Genomic DNA, 15,184 nt, shown 5'->3' on the forward strand with positions numbered 1-15,184 from the left:
TTTTCTTTTGTTGGTAAAAGCTGTCTTCTTTCAATCAGCCTCTCGGTATTGCCTTGGATGACTGCCAGCAGCTTAGACCTGTTTAAAACTAGTAAGACAACACTTAAAATGTGCCAAGCCAGACCCTCCAAGTGTCCCTATTTTCCAAGGACAGTCCCGGATTTACAGAACTTAAAAATGGAAAGCGTAATGCTGGTGGTCAACAAAAGAGATTTGAAGACTCTCAGAAGGCAAATAATAAAAAAGTAGTTACAGATAGGTAGCCGTGTTGGTCTGCCATAGTCAAAACAAAATAAAAAAATTCCTTCCAGTAGCACCTTAAAGACCAACTAAGTTAGTTCTTGGTATGAGCTTTCGTGTGCATGCACACTTCTTCGTATCTGAAGAAGTGTGCTTGCACACGAAACCTTCAGATACGAAGAAGTGTGCATGCACACGAAAGCTCATACCAAGAACTAACTTAGTTGGTCTTTAAGGTGCTACTGGAAGGAATTTTTTTATTTTAATAAAAAAGTAGTATAAACACAGACAACTGGGAAACACTGGCCTGTGATCACTCCAATTGCAGAACACCAAAGATGTCATGGACTTTGAACCTGGTACCCAAGCCAACCCGGGCCTTTGATGTTTGCTCCTAAGGATGTGTGGGTGGGTGAATCATGGAGCAGCCCCCTAAAATCTGTGTCTGCTTTTTTAGGGGGCAGGTATTAGACAAGTGGCTTGGTGGGCCCCTCCCTCCATAATTGGAAAGCTGTAAGAGTTGCCAGGGGTCCTCCGACAGAGATGTGGGCCTCTGCAGGTGGCTTTTGACACCAACCCCCCGATACTATATCCTGAGCTTACGATTCACTGCTCTACTTAAAATGATGTTTAGTCCCTATAGTAATAATGGAAACCCATTTAATTTGTCTTATTTAGTGACTCCCTGAGGCGTGAAAGTTGTGGGCGAGAACTGTAGGCAAAAATGCAGGCTGGAAGACAGCCACTACTTGAAGGCTTGGATTGAACTCACTGCCTATAGATAATCCACTTAGCAGAGGAAAACAGATGTATTGAGGAACAATTTAACTCAGCGATTAGTCACTCGTGATCCCAGAACTAGGACTGGCAACATTCCCAGAGAGGTGAGAGGAAACCTATGCCACATTCCTAATGTGTGTATCTGTGTTTAAATAGAGGGGCATACCGAATGTTTTGCTATTTTTCCCCCCTCCGTTCCAAAATAATACAAACATTTACCTTGTTTGTTGTACTGTTTCCTTGACCCAGGGCTGCTTTGGTGCCATGATGATGTCTTGTGTCTCTAGCTATTTCCAACCTTGCATGTAGCCAGGGTCAGCGCAAGACATTTTGCTGCCAGAAGTGAAAGCCACGTGGCAATCACAGCTCTGGCCACTCCCCGCCCCTCAGCCCCTGCTCCCTGAGGCAGCTGCTGCATTCTGCCTCATATTAGGGCCAGCCCTGTATGCAGGCACTGCCAAAAAACCAAAGGAAAGCATGTTCAGTTGAAATATACTCAGAGTCGAGAGTGGAGTTTATGCTCTTTATTTCAGCTCTTAGTGGTGAGGAGGAATGGAAGTTCCCCCAGAATGTCTGCTTTATATACATTATTTACACAATGGGCCCCACGTGATAGGCTAATTCTGGGATTCTCCTGTAGGCCAATCAGGTTGAGGATTCACTTCCACCTGGAGCTGGATTGGGTGGCTCCTGTGGACCAACCAGACTGCTGCATTCTGTATCCTATTATTCTAGGACCAATCAGACTGCTGCATCCTGGATCCTATTGTTCCAGGACCAATCAGACAGCTGCGTTTTGGATCCCATTCAACTCAGTACATAACACCAATCCTGCTGGCTATTTGCTCAGGTCCATATATGCAAATAAGGAATTGAAAGTGATGTTCAGTGATTGGATAGTTACAGAAAGTTGTTACTGTTGCGTTGTAGTTGAGCTCTATATAAGCAGGTTGGCTGAACCCTTCAGTTCAGTTCTGTTCTGGCCTGTGAATAAACAAGAGCTGTCTGAAGAATCGTTGTGTCGTCTGATATGTTCACCCACAACTTAAGAGTCCTCCTCTTCTCAGGAAGGTTAAGGAGAAGGGGGCGGCTGGCCCCCACCATTCCTCCTCAGTCCAGCCCCTGACAGTGTGTGTTGTGTGCAACCTACTAGCCCTTCAGAGACGCTTCAAGTATGGGTTACCTTTGGAATCTATTCCATGACTGCCTGTGAATCTGCATTACCGTGTCAGCAGTATCCCCGGGGATGGATCCGGCCTGCCAGGGCAGCTTTCAGGCCCAGCCCGCAACGGAGAAAATATTGCATTCTTTCCCTTCCACCCTCTTTTCTTCTGTGGCACAAAGCCTGCTGGGCCTGCCCACATCACTGCATTGTTAAAATGACTAGAATAGAACGAAACTTCAGATTATATAAGTGCGCTGTATAAATTCTTGCACAAAGCACAGTATAGAGAGGAACGGCAGCCTGCATTCAGTGTGTGGGCAAGTGCTGTGGCAACGACTGCCTCCCCACAGCCTTGGCCAGCAATGCCTGTTTGCTTGACAGAAGCTTGGCCACCAATCTTATATAGCAGGATTTCTTGTATATATTAACAATATCCAAATGTGCCCCCTTTGAGCAAGAGCTGAGGTTGCTTTATGGGCAGAGGAACCCTGCCTCAGTGACAGAGCATATTCTTTAACAAGCAGGGGGAAAGCCAGTTCCCAGGACTTAAAATGCTCTTGTCGGACGGCTGGGATCAGGACAACTTGAGGGCTGGTGGCAGAAATTCCCCTAACCCTGTTGCCTAGCCTCAGTTATTTTAATATCTGGAAGCTTTTCTCCCTGTGTATAATGAGAAGCTTCCTCAAACGTGCCTTAAATTATCTCGCACCTGCCCCTTTAAGCACCTGGGATGCACCCAGGCATAGCAGAACAGCTTTAAGTATTTAATGGGCTATTGTGATCTGAAAAGTCTAACTTGGCATAAGGGATGTTCGTACGGGCAGCAGCGAAATTGTACCTGCATGTACCATTCTCAGAGAAAAAGCAGGTGTTATAAGAATTTTAAGGTCTCTAGTATCGAATAAATATTCATAAGTGCACACGTATCTGAATATATAAACCATGTGTCTGAAATAGTATGGGAGAGCAATCGTGAAGCCCTTTTGTCTCTCCCAATGACCTCAAATATTCCTCTGCAGTAAGGGAGGCAAATGGGGAAAGCCTTCCCATTGTCTTTTTGCTTCCAAATCCTGTCTTAAGGGCGTATTTGTGTATGAATAGGGTGAGCCTGTGACCTGGATTCAGAAACTAAAGTACAGTGGTATCTCCGGTTAAAAACTTAATTCGTTCTGGAGGTCCGTTCTTAACCTGAAACTGTTCTTAACCTGAGGTACCACTTTAGCTAATGGGGCCTACCGCTGCCGCTGCACCACCGCTGCATGATTTCTGTTCTCATCCTGAAGCAAAGTTCTTAACCTGAGGTTCTATTTCTGGGTTAGCAGAGTCTGTAACCTGAAGCATCTATAACCCGAGTTACCACTGTATTAAAGGTAAAGGTAAAGGTACCCCTGCCCGTACGGACCAGTCTTGACAGACTCTGGGGTTGTGCGCCCATCTCACTTAAGAGGCCAGGGGCCAGCGCTGTCCGGAGACACTTCCGGGTCACGTGGCCAGCGTGACATCGCTGCTCTGGCCAGAGCCAGAGCCGCACACGGAAACGCCGTTTACCTTCCCGCTGGTAAGCGGTCCCTATTTATCTACTTGCACCCGGAGGTGCTTTCGAACTGCTAGGTTGGCAGGCGCTGGGACCGAGCAGCGGGAGCGCACCCCGCCGCAGGGATTCGAACCGCCGACCTTTCGATCGGCAAGTCCTAGGCGCTGAGGCTTTAACCCACAGCGCCACCTGCGTCCCTGTATTAACCACTGTATTAACCATCACCAAAGAATGGCCAGGCTGCCCAGGTAATGTAATCAGTGACCATTATCACTTATCCTGGCAGACAGGATTTCTGCTGTGGACCCACCTCCAGTGATGTATGTATGATGATTTTGGGGTGGTCTTTGGCTAAGGGGGTTGGGCAATGTCCAAAGTCTTTAAAGGTTCCTGCAGTTAATCCAGAATGCAGCAGCTGGACTGGTGACTGGGAGTGACTGCCGGGACCATATAACTCTGGTCCTGAGAGACCTGCATTGGCTCCCAGTATGTTTCTGAGCACAATTCAAAGTGTTGGTGCTTTAAAGCCCTAAATGGCCTTGGCTCAGTATACCTGAAGGAGCATCTCCACCCCCATCGTTCAGCCTGGACACTGAGGTCCAGCACCAAGGGTCTTCTGGTGGTTCCCTCACTGTGAGAAGTGAGGTTACAGGGAACCAGGCAAAGGGCCTTCTCGGTAGTGGCGCCTGCCCCATGGAACGCCCTCCCATCAGCTGTCAAGGAAATAAGCAACTATCCTACTTTTAGAAGACATCTGAACGCAGCCCTGTTTAGGGAAGTTTTTAATATTTAATGCTGTATTGTGTTTTTAATATTTGATTGGGAGCCACCCAGAGTTGCTGGGGAAACCCAGCCAGATGGGGGGGGGGCGGGTATAAATAATAAATTGTTGTTCTTGTTCAGGGTCTCGCCCTCCTTGGAAGGAGGGGAGGGAAGTCTGTTGCAACAGAAAAATAAATATCTGCCTTGCTTTCCAATGGATCCTGCCTCCATCCATTCTTCTCGGACCAATCATGGACCTAGGGGACTCAGAGTCCCATGAGGGGTTGGGCAGCAAAAGCCAAACGCCAATTTTTTACATCATGGGGAAGACAGTCCCATGCTGAAATGGTGGCATAGATTCCAGTGCAAAAGCTGGCAAGAGGAGGCCTTGAATTGGTGCCCGAATGCATTCAGTAAGTCCTGCTTTCAAACATACATTCTCCATCTCTGTCCTAGTCATGTCAAGTCAGTCCAGGCTGAAAATGTACATTCGTATTGAGGCGCTATTCACAGAGCCCCATCAGTTAAACGACTCCATCTTTCCTAATGGTGCTGGCTGAGGCTATTCCCTTTCATTTTAGTTTCTGAGTATGTTCCTGCCCTCAATTCACTATCCCACTGTGTTCCCAGGGAACAAGAGATGGAATGGCAAGTACTCAACACAATCTTCTATTATTCTCCTTCGCCATCACAACAAGCACAAACACACAACACGCACACAACCTCGCTCCCCTCCAACACACACATCTCTCCCCAGGAGGACAATTTAGTTGTTTTTCTTTCAGGGTTCTTGTTCAAAACCACCTCTTATAATTTGTGCACAATTTCTAGCCTACCGGTGAGAAGCAACTGCTTCTGCGAGAAGTGGCTCATTGCTGGCGCCAAAGACACAACTGCTGTGATGAAGTTTGCACGGCTGGCTTCCTGGCTGACAGAAGGAAGATCAACACAGCATAGCCAGAAGAGTGAGGCTTGTGTATTTGAAACAGGGCTGGACCAAACTGACAAGCGCAATTTTTCAGCCACCTTGAAACTGGCTATCTCGTTCTGGCAATATTTAGGGGGCGAGGTGTGGTGAAGAGACTAGGAGTGGCCGCCTTTTGGTTTTCCCATGGAAACCCTGTTTTGTGGTAGTTTTATTAATTTTGGGAAATTCAAAATGGCTGCCACTATTAAAAAACAACAACAGCCTTCTTTGTTGGGGGTCACCATGACAGTGGACGACAGCTGAATATCACTCTAGAGAAACGCACACTTTTACAGAATGGGGGAAGATTGTTCTTCCGGCAGCTCATTTTATTTGAGGGATACAGTGCTAAATACCCAGTCAAGGAAATTCACTGAAAAGCAATGGGTAACACTGGCTTGAACGCAACGGCATCTAACCTTGACACAAACAGATTGGAATAAATGGGCATTCAATAGTCAACCTTGTCTGACTTCTGTACTAGCAAACCAGCTGTTTGGACAGGGCTGGATTTAGGTTTGATGAAGCCCTGAGCTACTGAAGGTAATGGGGCCCTTTGTGTGTCCAGCTGTCCTTTGCCAACAACAAATTGTCCCTTTTTTTTGTGTTGAATATATGCTATATGGTAATTTATGGTCCTAATAGGTATCTAAAGCCATTTGCACACAACAAAATATGTATTTTATCAAACTAATTGTTGAACTGAAATACAATTAAGAAGAAGTATATTTTTTGGGGGGGGGGCAAGAGAGTGGGGCCCTAAGCTATAGCTTGTTTAGCTTATACTGTACATAAATCCAGAACTGTGTCCAGATTATGGGTAAGCACCATTGCTAGTTGTAAAGCAACTTTTCCCCATCTTTATAAAACACATTGTCCTGTCATACTGTTGCTTAATCTTTGGACCAACAGAACCCACGTTGATTTTCCTGTATCATAAATAGCATTCCTGAAGTACCTGTTCTGAAGCCTTGGCTTTTCTATATTTATATGCTTCCTCCTCCCCGCAGAACTATTATTAAGAGGAATAATCTGCATTTCCATTGTCTCCAGTGCAGTTTGCATTCCCCCATCTATCATGATGAGATGATGACTCAGACTCTTGTCAGCTCCTCTGAGATATCAAACAATAGGGCTGAGGATTTGGTGCAATGGAAACCCTCTGAATGGGAGGTTCTCCCTGCTTCATCATGCCACCTCCTATGCCAATGATTCCTGCCTCAGCTATTATATGCAAGCTTTCCAAAAGTATCTAATCTTTTGGTGGTGCTGGATGAGTGAATTGTGATAGGACAGCTTGGGATGGAGCCCCTTTCCAAAAAACACATCACCAATGCAGGTGGCGATATGCTTGTGAAACATGGACCACTCATAAACGCCATCTCCAACTCCTCGAAAGATTCCATCAACGGTGTCTCCAAAAATTTTTACACATCACTTGGGAAGACAGGCGAACTAATCCTGTACTGGAAGAAGCAAAGTTGCCCAGTGTCAAAGCAATGATTCTTCAACATCAACTTTGTTGGACTGGTCATGTTGTGCGGATGCCTGATGATCGTCTTCCAAAGCAACTACTCTATTCCGAACTTAAAAATGGAAAGCATAATGCTGGTGGTCAATAAAAGAGGTTTATTAAAGACTCTCTCAAGGCAAATCTAAAAAAAAACACAAAAAAACACCGACAACTGGGAACCACAATGGCCTGTGAGCCCTCCAATTGGAGAACAGCCTTTACCAAAGGTGTCATGGGCTTTGAAGACACTTGAACTCAGAACGCAAGGGAGAAATGTGCTAGGAGGAGGTCATGCTTGGCAAATCCACACCGTGAGCAACTCCCACCCAGAAACCAATGTCCCTAATGTGTGGATCCAGAACTGGCCTCCACAGTCACTTACGGACTCATTGTTAAAATCATGTTCATGGAAGACAATCTTACTCAGCTATGAGGGATCACCAAAGAAGAAGAAGAAATGGTGGCCTCTCACTTCATTTCTCCTGTGCTATATTATTCCTGGCAAGCTCTGATCCCAGTCGTTCTTTCTGCGCAATTATAAAAGAGAGAGCTAAATCCCTGTTGATTTTGAATCCACCTCGGCTCACAGTTACATGTGCATGACAGTCACCTTTTCTCTTTTACCAGTTAGTGGCCAATCAACTACAAGGATGAACGTAACACCTAACAACTGGAAGCTGTCTCTAGGGTGCAGTCAGGTGATCTGTTTGCCAAGCGTTAATCCTGATTTGTTTTCAGGGTGGTTAGATGATGTTTCTTCAAAGTAAGTATTGTCCCAATTTTGTCAGTGCATTTTCCCATCGTGTTCCACCAGGGTTGGATTTAGGTTTGTTGAGGCCCTAAGCTACTGAAGGTAATGGGGCCCTTTAACTGCACAGCACCCAGCAGGAGAAGGGACGAAGAACTTGTTCTAGCTGACCTCTAGGGATATTATAAAGGTAAAGGTAAAGGACCCCTGACAGTTAAGTCCAGTCGTGAACGACTCTGGGGTTGCGGCACTCATCTCACCTTACAGGCCGAGGGAGCCGGCGTTTGTCTGCAGACAGTTTTTCCGGGTCATGTGGCCCGCTGGAGTGGTACCTATTTATCTACTTGCACTTTGACATGCTTTTGAGCTGCTAGGTTGGCAGGAGCAGGGACTGAGCAATGGGAGCTCACCCCATCGCGGGGATTCGAACCGCCGACCTTCTGATCGGCAAGCTCTAGGCTCAGTGGTTTAGACCACAACGGCACCAGTGTCCCACCTAGGGGTATTATGCAGCATGGCAAAATACTAAGTTTATATTTTTGCTGGGAACTTCGAATCTTCACCTTGTCTCCTTCTGTTCCAGCCCATTACCACTTACCATGACCTCAATTACCGCTAATGAGATCCATATTGCCCTCATTTGCCTTCATAGGCTCACTGCCATTTGTCATGTCTCCTTCAAGCTTTTTCTAGCAGCAGCTGGACTTGAAGATCCTATCTGGTTTTTTAATTTTTTTTAAAAAAAACTTCAAAGATGAGTTGAGCCATTTCCTTTATCTGGTATCAGTTCCCTTATTGGCGCCGTTCCTGCACAAAACCCCATTGTATTAAAAAGATTTAATTCCAACATAGACTAACAATAGACTGCTGATTGGAGAATGGTTCTCAGGGCTGTTTTCTGCATGATCTAAGGTTGCGTTGCATAGACATAAAGTAAAGGTAAAGGGACCCCTGACCATTAGGTTCAGTCTCTGGGGTTTCAGTGCTCATGTCACTTTATTGGCCAAGGGAGCCGGTGTACAGCTTCCGGGTCATGTGGCCAGCATGACTAAGCCGCTTCTGGCGAACCAGAGCAGCACACGGAAATGCCGTTTTCCTTCCCGCCAGAGTGGTACCTATTTATCTGCTTGCACTTTGACGTGCTTTCGAACTGCTAGGTTGGCAGGAGCAGGGACCGAGCAATGGGAGCTCACCCCATCGCAGGGATTCGAACCTCTGACCTTCTGATCAGCGAGTCCTAGGCTCTGTGGTTTAACCCACAGTGCAAAGACATAACTTGAGTTCAAATCATTGCTCTTCCTCCCTTCCACAGCTTGAGTCCTGCTTTCTCCTGCTTCCGCAACACATTTGTCAAACATTCTGGCAAGCAAACTGGACAGTCGATGCAGGTAACTGGGCTTGGCGGTCTTAAGTGCCCCTCTTTTAGACGGCCACGTGTAGTGTTTTCTTCTCTTTTTCCATGTTTTATAACTGCTTCTACATTCAGCGGCGTAGCTAGCCACACAGGCACCCGGAGCGGTGCACATCCCATGCACCCAGGGGGGCAAGCTGCCCAGGGCGGCAGGGTGATTGGTGCCCATTGGGGGGTGATCGGCCCGGCGATTGGCACCCATTGGGGCGATCGTTGCCCATTGGGGGCAATCGACGCGGCCATCGGCATCAGGGGGGCGATCGGCTCAGCTATTGGCGCCCTGGGGGGCGGCGCAGCGATCTGCCCATGGGGGATTTTGTCAACCTGCCCCCCCCCCCCAGGGATGACACCTGGGGCAACTGCCCCCACCTCCCCCCTTCCTATGCCCCTGTCTACATTCCTGATTTGTTAGAGCAAAATGCAAAGAAAAACAGTTTGCAAACCTGAAAGGGGGGGGGGATACTTTTGAGCATGTGCAATTCCGCAACTTAACCTCATTAAAACCACAACATCATTATGACTTCAGGAAAAACAATGGGGTTCACTGCTTCTGCCTCGATGCTAAACACATTTACTTTCGATGAAGCACCATTTTGTGGGAGAAAAGGATATACGCTTAAAGTAAAAATAATAAAATGAGTATCTACAGCCACTAATGTGCCTGCTGCCACCCCCCCCCCCCGATTATAAAATGTCTTTTAAAGTAAGAAGAAAACATGCTGTGAGGAGGAGGAGGAGCATTAACCCCCAGTGCGCCACAGCACGCCCATCCTGTCCCAGGAGCTGATGTGGGACTTTTTTGCTGTTGCCTCCAGCAGTTGCCCTTTAGAACGTCATTTGAGGGCCTCCTGAGTTGTGTGGCCCTAGATTTGGGCCCCGAGGTTAAGCCATAGCCATAGAGCTGAGTGGCGCAGTAGGCTGCCTCCAGTCGAACTGTTTGCTGAGCATTCATCCCGATTTGTTTACAGATTAGATGAGTATTGTCAAGGCAAGTGTTATCTTGTACTTTTCAAAGCCTTTCCCCCTCACTTTCCTTATTGCAAAAAGCCCCACTTTTGGGAAGCTCCCTTATCCAGGGTAATTGCACAATCTGAATTCACCGGTAGGTGAATTTGCCTGTTTGCCTTTCTTCAGCTATTGCAGTGCACAGGTTCCCTGGGAAAGCATAACTCAAAACTTCCCTGCTATTTCGGGTGTTTAGAAAATTTCCTCTCTTTTCCCTTTGTGCAAAATGAGTTGTTAAAATTGCTCTCTATCCCTCTAGGGGGAAGGAAGTTGAGCAGTTGGGGGAGTGGTGCAGGAAAAACAACTTACTCCTTAACGTAAAGAAAACAAAAGAGACCATTGTGGACTTTAGGAAATGTAAATTGAATATTCAGCCACTTATTACTGAGGGGAAGTGCATGGAACAGGTCTCGGTGTTTCGATTTCTGGGAATGGAGTTGAGAGATGACCTAACCTGGGGAGAAAACAGCAAGGACTTGATGAAGAGAGCACAGCAGAGATTGTCTTTTCTGAGAATCCTCCGGAAAAACAATCTCTCCAAGGACCTGTTGATGGCATTTTACCATTGTACTGTGGAGAGCGTATTAACTTATGGTCTGTGTGTGTGGTTTGGGAGCTGCGCGGCCAGGGAAAAAACAATGCTGTGCAGGGTTGTAAAGACTGCAGAGAGAATAACTGGTTGCACTCTTCCCACCTTAGATCAAATCTATGCTGTCAGGTGCCATAAGAAAGCTGCAGAGATAGTGCAGGATATTGTGAACCCCGGAAGTGATCTCTTCCAGCTTCTGCCTTCTGGAAGAAGGTACAGGGTTATAAAGACTAGGACTAGCCGCCTGAGAAACAGTTTCTACACAAGTGCAATTCTGGTTCTAAACGCAGCATAAGGAGTCTCTATAGTATATTGTATTTTAAAATGGGGTTTCAGAGTTTTTAGGGGGTTTTGAATGTTTTATGTAGATTTCCAATTTCATTTTTCTGTATGGGACAATGACAATAAAGATATCGTATATTACCGTATCGTATATATGCATAAACTCTAAGGCTGTTGTGGTGCAGCCCCCACTGGAGGATTTGTAGTGCCTCATCACAATCCTGGGTTTGCGTCAAGTCAAAAATGAAGGCAGGTTGACCAACAGCAGCAGCCATGAAGGGAGCAAGAAGGGAGATACACTGAAAGGGTGGTTTAAAACGGCAATGGAAGTGTGAGTAAAGCAGGGATGGGGGGGGGGACACTGAGAGGAAAAGGGTGGTTTAAACCAATGGTTGAGACTTGAGAAAAGGACCTTCATATAGTGGGATATTTGAGGGCTCTTCAACTTTTCTCCCTCTCACACATGGGAGAATTCAGAAACGTAAGGGGGAGGGTGGAGGGAAAAAGGGGATTTAGGTTAAATTGGGGGTGTAAAGAGGGTTGTAATAAAGGGTGGAGTCTGAAGCGTGAGAGTGGGGTTACAGATGAAAGCAGGGGTTCTGAAAGAATAGGATGGGATAGTTCTCATTATGAGCACTCACACTTGTGGGTGCCCTTTGCAGGATTGCGCATGTTTCTACAGTTCTCTGGGAATTTAACGGCAAATAGGGACTAGCCTGCCTCTCAGTGTTATTACAGTGGTGCCTCACAAGACGAAAAGAATCCATTCCGCGAGTCTCTTCGTCTTGCGGTTTCTTCGTCTTGCGAAGCAAGCCCATTAGCGGCTTAGCGGCTTAGCGCTATTAGCGGCTTAGGGGCTTAGCGCATCAGCTGATAAGCGGCTTAGCGGCTTAGCGGATCAGCTGATAAGCGGCTTAGCGCATCAGCTGATAAGCAACTTAGCGGCTTAGCGGATCAGCTGATAAGCGGCTTAGCAGATCAGCTGATAAGCGGCTTAGCAGATCAGCTGATAAGCGGCTTAGCGGATCAGCTGTTAAGCGGCTTAGTGGATCAGCTGATAAGTGGCTTAGCGGATCAGCTGATAAGCGACTTAGCGGATCAGCTGTTAAGCGGCTTAGTGGATCAGCTGATAAGTGGCTTAGCGGATCAGCTGTTAAGCGGCTTAGCGGATCAGCTGATAAGCGGCTTAGCGGATCAGCTGATAAGCGGCTTAGCGGATCAGCTGATAAGCGGCTTAGCGGATCAGCTGTTAAGCGGCTTAGTGGATCAGCTGATAAGCGGATGAGCAGATCAGCTGATAAGCGGCTTAGCGGATCAGCTGATAAGTGGCTTAGTGGATCAGCTGATAAGTGGCTTAGCGGCTTAGAAAAAGGGGGGGGAGGGAAAAAACCCCGCAGGAACTCGCAAGACATTTTCGTCTTGCAAAGCAAGCCCATAGGAAATTCGTTTTGTGAAGCACCTCCAAAACGGAAAACCCTTTCGTCTAGCGGGTTTTCCGTCTTGCGAGGCATTCGTCTTGCGGGGCACCACTGTATTTGGAGGTTCATGCCCAGCCTCAATAGTCAAGTTTCTTGCTGGGAGGTGGGGCCAGCCCCATTTATAAATAGGGGGTGGAGCCGACAATAGCCAGGCAGTCAGCTCAGGAGATTCACCCTCCCTACCCTCCCTTAGTTTTCTTGTTTGCAAGTTAACTTTTTCTTCCTGTTTAGCAGTGCTGCTGTGGTCTTTGACTGGTTGCTGTTGGAGGACCGGGAAGAATTTTTCCTGCATTGGCAGGTTTGGTCTTCCCCGTAGCAATTTGTCACAACTTCGGTGGTTATGGCCTTGGGTGGAATCCTTTAGTCTTTTCTTCCCTTTAATGGTGTGTGTGTGTGTGTGTGTGTGTGAAGTGGTGACTCACCCCCCTGCGGTGTCAATTCCAGGGTCCCCTTTTCAAAGCGGTTATATAATGGGTGTCACAGGGACGCGGATGGCACTGTGGGTCAAACCACAGAGCCTAGGGCTTGCCGATCAGAAGGTCGGCGGTTCGAATCCCTGCAACAAGGTGAGCTCCCGCTGCTCCTGCCAACCTAGCAGTTCGAAAGCATGTCAAAGTGCAAGTAGATAAATAGGTACCGCTCCGGCGGGAAAGTAAATGGTGTTTCCGTGCGCTGCTCTGGTTCGCCAGAAGCGGCTTAGTCATGCTGCCACATGACCCGGAAGCTGTATGCTGGCTCCCTCGTCCAATAAAGCGAGATGAGTGCCACAATCCCAGAGTCGGCCACGACTGGACCTAATAGTCAGGGGTCCCTTTACCTTTACTAATGGGTGTCACTGGCCATACACCGAAAGGTTGTCAGTGAACTACCCCGCGTGTAGGGATATGGGCTCGGCTGGCTGCTACACTTACGTCTCACAAAGCACCCCCATATCCCATTTACCCTGATGAGCCCCCATTCCCCCTGGCTGGGGGGCTGGGGGGGATACACACCCAAGGCCTAAGCCAAGGTCTTCCTACATTCAGAAGTTTAATCAAGTTGTGGCCTAATTTTAATTCCATAACACGTTGTCAGAGTCTTTATTCCTTTCTTACGATTGCTGGGGGCTGGGGCTGCTTGGTCAGGCAACTGGGCTAAAGGTGAAAACTGTGCTCAGAAGCCGCCGAAAGGTGTGGGAGAAGCAAGATGCAGGTCACCCTGAGAGGAGTTTGTGTGCAAGTGGGGGTTGCACAGGAGGAGGAAGAGGCGGCAACATGGGGTGAAAGTGAAAACAAGGGATGCAAAGTGGAGTTGCAGAACAGAGAAGAGACGTGGCTTCAGAAATAGTGTTGGAAAGGAGAAAGGCATGGTTGGCAGTCACATGGGGTGGGAAGGGGAAACTCTGCAGCAGGGGTCAGCAACCTTTTTCAGCCCTGGGCTGGTCCACCATCCCTCAGACCATGTGGGGGGCCAGACTATATTTTTGAAGGGAAAAAATGAGCTAATCCCTATGCCCCACAAATAACCCAGAGACGCATTTTAAATAAAAGGACACATTCTACTCATGTGAAAACAACATGATGTTGGGAAAGATGGAGGGCCCAAGGAGAAGGGGACGACAGAGGAAGAGATGGTTGGACAGTGTTCTCGAAGCTACCAGCATGAGTCTGACCAAACTGCAGGAGGCAGTGGAAGACAGGAGTGCCTGGCGTGCTCTGGTCCATGGGGTCACGAAGAGTCGGACACGACTAAACAACAACAACAGAGGGTAGGAACAGAAATAAACGGCAGTTCAAAGAGGGGGGAAAATAGCTCCGGGCTAGAGTAATTCTTTACAACAAGGTTTTATTTTATTTTTATTTTTTTCTTTGACAAAAGAAAAAAAACATTTAAGTTTTACAGATTTGTAATTTTTTTGTGGTTTTATTTTGGATCCAAACAAGCACTTATGTTACAATATATCCACCTCATCAACATGCAGCGCTGAATGCGGTATTTGGCTTTTGGGCGAGTTGCCCTGAAACCACCCCAGGGAGCTGATACCTGGCTACTTCTAGGAAGAGCACGGACTGGCCAGAAGTTTCACACTGAGGAGAGCAAGGCATGGGCTGTAGGGTGACGCCCAGCTTAATGCGCGTCAGCACAGCATCAGTAAGGTAAATTGCAGCCTCCGTATTGTGTTTCGCTGGTCTTCCTGTGAAATTGAGATGGACGGCGGCTTCAGGCGCTTATGGGAGATTCGGCGCAGCTACTTGCCTCAGGTCACCAAATCAGTCTTCGTTTGCCATCCACACACACTAATTGGTGCCATTTCAGTTTGGTTTTATCTCAGTTCGGAGGCAAAGCGGGTCTCCCCCTCTTCTCCTATTCCATTTCATGTAGTTTCAGCGGAAACCGTCTCCCAATTGCTCCGTCTCCAAACTCACCCTCTCCTTTGGAATAAGGTATTCTCCCTCCCCCTGTTGTGCACCTGCTATGTTGAAGTGGTCGTAGCGATTGTCTTTGGGCAGTTTAAAAATCCAAATCCCCTCCTTTGCAGAATGCTTTGAGGCACAAATATTCTTGGCACTTGACAGCAGACTGAGAGCTTCGTAGCAGAAAAGAGTTTGGTGATTTGAATGCCTTTCTTTAGAGTGGAAATAAGTCTAATACCAATATTGAAAAAACCCCCAACAACCAAGGATGCTCAAACAGCCCTTCTTTTTTTTGTAGGGTGCCTCCTCTTTAGTTT

This window comes from Podarcis cretensis, assembly GCF_951804945.1.
Source record: "Podarcis cretensis genome assembly, chromosome: 6".
In the NCBI taxonomy this organism is placed as follows: domain Eukaryota; kingdom Metazoa; phylum Chordata; class Lepidosauria; order Squamata; family Lacertidae; genus Podarcis; species Podarcis cretensis.